The sequence below is a fragment of the Octopus bimaculoides genome, chromosome 8 (genome assembly GCF_001194135.2).
Source record: "Octopus bimaculoides isolate UCB-OBI-ISO-001 chromosome 8, ASM119413v2, whole genome shotgun sequence".
In the NCBI taxonomy this organism is placed as follows: Eukaryota; Metazoa; Mollusca; class Cephalopoda; order Octopoda; family Octopodidae; genus Octopus; species Octopus bimaculoides.
Genome location: NC_068988.1, coordinates 38,514,567 through 38,521,035, shown reverse-complemented (window position 1 = coordinate 38,521,035; position 6,469 = coordinate 38,514,567). Strand labels below are relative to the sequence as shown.

The 6,469-nt window shown below is 37.6% G+C and overlaps 1 long non-coding RNA gene across 1 annotated transcript in view; it reads right to left on the bottom strand.

Moving 5' to 3' along the window:
- Positions 1-1,272: 1,272 nt before the first annotated feature.
- Positions 1,273-6,469, bottom strand: part of LOC128248515 (uncharacterized) — a 52,545-nt gene continuing 47,348 nt past the window's right edge. Inside the window, exon 3 of the long non-coding RNA XR_008264684.1 lies at positions 1,273-1,850. This is a non-coding gene — a long non-coding RNA (uncharacterized LOC128248515). The remainder of the gene's footprint in view (positions 1,851-6,469) is intronic.

Here is a 6,469-nt window from a genome sequence, read left to right as displayed (position 1 = left end):
ACCACTAAGCCACAAGCCTTCACTAACTAATTGCATGATGATGATGGCATCACAGACCATCACTGGTTTCTAAGATTGAAAAGTTTCACTTCAACAACATTACAGATTACATCTGAAGCTGCAATTAGAGAAATAAGAACAATTAATTAATCAACCTCTCATCTAATCTCTGTCACAGCGAGAGAGAGAGAGAGAGAGAGAGAGAGAGAGAGAGAGAGAGAGAGATAATTGGCAGAAGTGAGAAGATGGATGTGAATGTCTTGTGATTGAGTCAATTAGATACCAGACAATGAGCTAAGAGGTCAGTGGGTCATATGCTGACACTAGAACCACCACAAACATAACCACCACCACCACCACTAGTATCAACTGTAGCAGCAGCAGAAGCACCACCACCACCACATGTGTTGCATTCTGTCCATAGTCAAGGCACTTAGCACTTAGAGACAGACGGTATGACTAATGTTATGTAGCTCAAATCTTCATGTGTTGCTCAGAGAGAAGGAGAGAGAGAGTGTGAAAGAGAGAGAGAGACAGACAGACTTTTTAGACTACATTATCTAATGAGTCTCCCTATCTCTGTATTAAGACAACAAGATGGAGGCACAATGGCCCAGTGGTTAGGGCAGCAGACTCGCAGTTGTAGGATCGCAATTTCGATTCCCAGGCTGGGTGTTGTGAGTATTTATTGAGCAAAAACACCAAAATCTCCATGAGGCTCCGGCAGGGAATGGTGGTGAACCCTGCTGTACTCTTTCACCACAACTTCCTCTCACTCTTTCTTCCTGTTTCTGTTGTACCTGTATTTCAAAGGGCCAGCCTTGTCACACTCTGTGTCACACTGAATCTCCCTGAGAATTACATTAAGAGTACATGTGTCTGTGGAATGCTCAGCCACTTGCCTGTTAATTTCATGAGCAGGCTGTTCCGTTGATTGGATCAACTGGAACCCTCATCGTCGTAACCAACAGAGTGCCATGATACATACATATATATATATATATATATATATATATATATATATATATATATATATATATATATATATATATATACTGTATTTGCCAGCAGATTGGACAAACTTTTCTTATTTTTAAATGTATCAAAAGATTGTCCTGTGTCTAATGCAACCATATTACAGATGAGAGACCAAGTGCCATAGGCTAGGGAGCTGGACAAGCATACTGGGTAAGTTCCCTAGGCATAAAAGTTCTTGCTAATAATAAAATAATGAAAACAAACCAGATTATTACAGTAAATTGTGTTATTGATAATAAAGTATTGAAAACAAGCCAAATTATCACAGTCTGTTATCACAAACTTACGAAAAGTTGCTTACGATACATTGGCAATTATGAGGGAAGCACACATCATCTCACCTCCTTCCCCAGCATACATAATCCATACCTGACATTATTTAACGACTGAATTACCTTTAAGAAACATTTCTTCATTATCTAAATGAAAAATTCTCCTAGAAATTTGAAAGAAATGTTAATAAACTTTCATCTGCCTGGCAGTCATTTGCAATGATTAGATCAGACGATGTGTTGGAGGCTTCACTTTTACAACAGTGCCTCTGTCCTGTTGTTTCCCTTTCTTGGTCATTCATTTGTGTTTGGCTCTTTTAGTCTCTTTTCCTTTATTCTCCACATTGTGGCCTGGCACTGTGACACAAAGCATCACACCCAGAAATACGAGTTTCACATCCTGTACAGTAATTCTCTTGCTCGAAATATAGACAACTATACAGCTGATCTGAGAGAAGGCAAGAGTTGAAGTATGGTTGCTGATAACATACCAGTAAGTTCTGATTTATGATAAATTTCATACCGAGTCCAAATACATGGCTGAAAAACAAAAAAAAGCACTGTTATACATCAAATTTGAAACCAAATGTTGTAGCATACGCAAAAGACCAAGGTAATAGGGCAGTTACTCAATGTTTTGGTCCACCACCAACCAAGAAAATGGTAAGGACTTAGAGGAAACACAAAGAGCAGCTGCAAGCTGCTAAACATAGCAAACACTGCCTCTGTAGGGGCGTTGTAATATGGCCTGAACTAGAAGAATTAAAAACATCGGTTTTAGACCAAAGAAGATCGGGTTTTGCAGTATTCACAAAAATTATTATATACCATTCAAGACTTATAGCAATGAACAGATATCAATGGTTTTAAAGGGTCAACATCATGGTGTCCCAGATTTATGGGGAGAAATAACCTCTGTATGAGGGCTAGGACAAGAATTGCACAAAAATGCTCCCTGAATATGAAGATCAAATACTTAAGTTTCACAGGTATATCATTAATGCAAGAAAAGAAGTTAATTTTGAACTTTCACAAATAGCAAATATGGAAGAAGTCTCTTTGACATTAATGAGCCATCAAACAAGGTGGTAGAAGCCAAAGGTGCTAAAACTGTGACTATTAAAATATGTGGCCATGAAAAGACACACTACATGGTTGTACTAGCATGCTGCATTGATTGCACAAAATTGCCATCTTTTAGAATTTTAAAAGAAAGTCATTGCCTAAAGAAAGAATACTGAATGACATTTATGTTCATCTCCTCCCAAAAGGTTGGATGGATGAGGGAGGAATGACATTGTGGCTTGATAAAGTGTAGTTCAGGCGTCCTGGTGGGCTATTAAAGAAACTTGCCTTGTTAGTTTGGGACCAGTTTCAGGCTCATGAACTGAATTTATTAAGAGGAACTTGGAGAGGAATTACCAGCCAGTTACAGCTTTTAGAGATTTCAATCAATAAACCACTTAAAAGATTCAAGCAGAAGGAGTGGAGCAAGTGAATGCAGTTTTCAGATTTTGAAGTGACACCGACAGGAAGAAGGAAGAAGCTTACTATTACACAGGTGTGTGAGTGAGTAAAAAGTTCATAGAACGCTGTAAAAGCAAAAGGTAGTTGTGAAATCATTTAAAAAAATGTGACATTAGTAATGCCCTTGATGGAACAGAGGACGATTTATTGTTTGACGAAGATACTGATGACCCAAATCCTATTACTGAGAATTCTAGTGATGAAGAGAGGACTGGTAATATGGATGGCAACAATGAGAACAAGTAACTAACTATCTATAGGAATTCATCACATTTATTATACCTTACTGATTGGTTTGTATCAGTTCTTATCAGTATATATAGTTTTTTGTTTGCATGTACCAAGTTTCATTGATACCAATGTATATTTCTTTTTTGTTATGGCAAATTTAATTTACATTATTTACATTATTTACATTTGACAGATATTCACCCTCATCTTATTTGTTGTTAACACAACATTTCAGCTGATATACCCTCTAGCCTTCATCAGGTGTCTTGGGGAAATTTTGAACCTGGGTTCTCATTCCTAAGGTATGTTTCGATGTTGTTGTTGTTGTTGTTGTTGTTATTATTATTATTATTATTATTATTCAGCTCACTTATTCGTATCTTTACTTCATTGGACACTAAAAACTCTGCTTGCGAAGACCTGTTGAGGCAAGTGAATTTGGAATTTGAAATTTGAGATCTGAAATCGAAATCGAACCGAATCCGACGACTGGCACCCATGCCAACCTCTCCTTCATTGAACACTAAACTCTACTTGCTAAGAACTGTTAGGGCAAGTGAAATCGGAATCGAAATCATAATTGAACCATATTCGATGACTGGCACCTGTGCCAGTGGAGCACTAACAGCACTGTCTGAGCGTGTTCATTGCCAGAGCAGCTGCCTGGCTTCCATGCTAGTGGCCCATAAATAGCACCATTTTAGTGTAATCATTACCAGAGTCACCTTCTAGCACTTGTGGTGGTGGCACATTAGAAATCATTCGAGCGAGATCGTTGCAGTGCCGCTGGACTGGCTCCCGTGCAGGTGGCACGTAAAAAACACCTTTTTGAGCCTGGCTGTTGCCAGTACCTTGTGACTGGCCCTCGTGCCAGTGGCATGTAAAAGCACCTACTACACTCTCTGCCATCAATTGCTCATTAATATATCACCAAAGAAAGACCACACCTCTACAAAAACTTGCCACACTTTAATGTAAGAATAACTTCTGCAATTAATCAAGTTATCCCAGGGAGGGATTGAAAGAACAATTAAATCACACTGGTTATTCTCTGAGAAAATATCTGTCTTGGAGATGACCTACATATGGTAACAATGTTTGCATGTTAGCCAACTGCTCCATAAATAATGTTGATGTTTGTTTATGGACCTACATTGTATACTTTAAAATTTGTTATAAATCTGTCTTTTATTTTTTATCTTGTTTCAGTCATTGGGGCATCACTTTGTACAAATGCCTCCATCAAAAAAAAAAAAAAAAAAAAAAAAAAAAAAAAGAAAGAAAAAATTATAGAGATGCCATAACAATGACATTATGTTTACTACAAAGGCCACAGAAAGAAATATTGGAAGTTTAAGGATTAAAGAAGCCATCTTGATTAAAAGAAAAAAGAAAAGAAAAAGAAGTACTTGATCCATCTATTAATAACAGGCATGATCTAATTATGCTGATTGGCTAATTGATTAGTTATTTTGATTGGTGTAGACAGAACTAGCTCTTCTATTCTCTCAACAAGAAAATTTTAAATCTGAAATATCAAAAAACAATGTAAATAGCATGTGTGTATGTGCGTGTGTTTGTAAAAATCATTGTTCTATTGTTTTGATTTTGGTTCAGTTTACACCTAATTTCCAAACTTGCATTGTTGTGTCTTTCTTAAGAAATAGGAATTATTATCATCAACATCATAATCTTCATCAACATCATTAACATCATCATCCTCCTCCTCATGATTTTATGCCCATTAATCATGCTGCCATGAGTCGATGGTAGTACAGAATCTGATGAGTTAGAGGACCAAGTCTTCCTCCAATGTTTCCTCCTTTGGTGGATGCCATTCCTAACCACTTTACAGAATGCACTGGCTGCTCTTTTGAAGTCCTATCTGTAGTGAGGTTACCTTACAAGCACATCCACAAATCCACACATACACATATTAGATGGAAGATTTAGATCTGCCACCAAATAAGCCTGCCACCCAAGAGGTCAACAAGGCATCCAAGAGGTCAAGTACCCAAGAGATTAGTCAACTAAGAGATCAACTGCTCAAGAGGTCAACCACTCAAAAGGTCAACTACACAAGAAATTTACCATATAAATGGTCAACCATGCAAGAGATCAACTACACAAGAGGTCAACCATCACAGGGGTCAACCACACAAGATGTCAACTGCACAATAGGTCAACCATGCCAGAGGTCAACCATCACAGCGATCACCCACACTAGAGGTCAAACACTGAAGAGATCTACCATCCCAACACCACACCATCACAGCATTCTACTATGCAACACACAAAGTTTGTATCGAAAAGGTCTACCACACACAAGGCCATAAGGAAGCTTCTATGCCACCTCTGTGCCTGTGAGAAATAGCAGCTAGTTTCCTTTAAATCACAGCCTATCTTAATACAGAAATGATGCATTAGACAATGTAAGGAAATATAGATATATGAAAATGTGGGATTACATCAGTTTGATCATTCTTTGTTCATAGACCTGCTTAATGAGGACTAGCCAAGGGCTAAACAACAACAACAACAACAACAATGACAATAACACTGAGAGCCACCCAAGTTGTTGACACCTCTTATTTATAATACCTTCATACTATAACAAAAACAAAACAAAACAAAAACAATTAAGCAATTAAACAAAGGCAACATTGATTTCAGTTTTTAATTATTTTTTTTTCTCTGCGTAAATTAGTAAAAGGCTAATTGTAATCTAATAATAGAGCCTAATAATTATAATGAAACAACATAAAGAGAACATTGTGAAAAAATTAACGAACTAAGTTACCAAAGCTTAATTAGCACAAATGAATTAAATAGACCCAGTCTTTGGTGACATGATGATGATGATGATGATGATGATGATGATGATGGTGGTGGTGATGATGATGATGATGACGATGAAAATGATGATGATGGTGATCATGATATGTACATATGCTAATACAACAAAGGGCAACCACCACCCACACATGCTTGAGAAGCTTCCTCCTATGATTATATCTGGGCCTCCAACTTACTCCTGTTCCTGGATTCATGTAGTCCCTAATCTGCCCCTGAGCATCCCTGGTATAGGGCTGCACAAAGAAAAAACCACACATCCTTAAAATGAAATCCTAAAATGATAAAAGGCAAAAGTTGAACTTCATGGGATTTGAACACAGATCATCTTGCCAGGATGGATAGCACAATGGATCTCTTCTGAAGCTCCACCGATTTGAGATAACAATCTTGAAGAGTGTGGGCATCTTCAGAATTACTATTCATAAAGACAGCAATTTTTATGATGTACATACTTATCAACATGACATACTGACAGTCAATGAAGTGTGTGTGTGTGTGTGTGTATTTGTGCGCGCGCGCGCGCGTTTGTGTGTATATGTGTGTGT